Source organism: Pteropus vampyrus, unplaced genomic scaffold (assembly GCF_000151845.1).
Source record: "Pteropus vampyrus isolate Shadow unplaced genomic scaffold, Pvam_2.0 Scaffold141, whole genome shotgun sequence".
In the NCBI taxonomy this organism is placed as follows: domain Eukaryota; kingdom Metazoa; phylum Chordata; class Mammalia; order Chiroptera; family Pteropodidae; genus Pteropus; species Pteropus vampyrus.
The window spans coordinates 3,030,989-3,031,757 of record NW_011888922.1 but is presented as its reverse complement, the minus strand read 5'-3'; positions in this window follow the sequence as shown (position 1 = coordinate 3,031,757).

The window sequence follows — 769 nt, the reverse complement described above, 5'->3', positions numbered from 1 at the left end:
AAGATCGAGGGCTGGGCAAAGAAATTTTTAAATTTGATATCAAAAGCACAATTTATTTTTAAAAATTGATAAAATAGACCTCATCAAAATTTTAATTTTTGCTCTGTGAAAGATTCTGTGAAGAAGATGAAAAATCAAGATACAGACTTGGATAAAATAGTTGGAAACCACATACCTGACAAAAGACTTGTATCTAGAATATATAAAGAACATTCAAATCTCAACAATAAAAAGATAGAAAATGGGTTCCTCCCCCCAAAATTCCCATGAACAGACACTTCACTGAAGAAGATACAGTTGGCAAATTAACTCGTGAAAAGATGTTCAACATCAGTGGCCATCGGTAAAATGAAAAATTAAAGCCACAATGATATATCACCACTCGCCTATCAGAAAGGCTAAAATAAAAAATAGTGACAACACCGAGGATGTAGAGAAACTGGATCACTCATGCATCGCTGATGGAAATGCAACAGGGAACAGCTATTTTGGAAAACAGCTTAACAGTTTGTTATACAACTAAACAATACACTTTCCATATGACCCTACAATCACGGTCATGGACACTCATCTCAGAGAAATGGAAACTTATGTTCACACAAAACCTGTAAACAAATATTTATAATAGTAATTTGTAATAGTCAAAAAGTGAAAAAAAAAATGTTCTTCAATAGGCAAATGGTTAAACAGACTGTGGTATATCCATACTATGGAATACTACACAGCAAAGAAAGTAATAAATTATTGTTATATGCAACAACTTGGATAG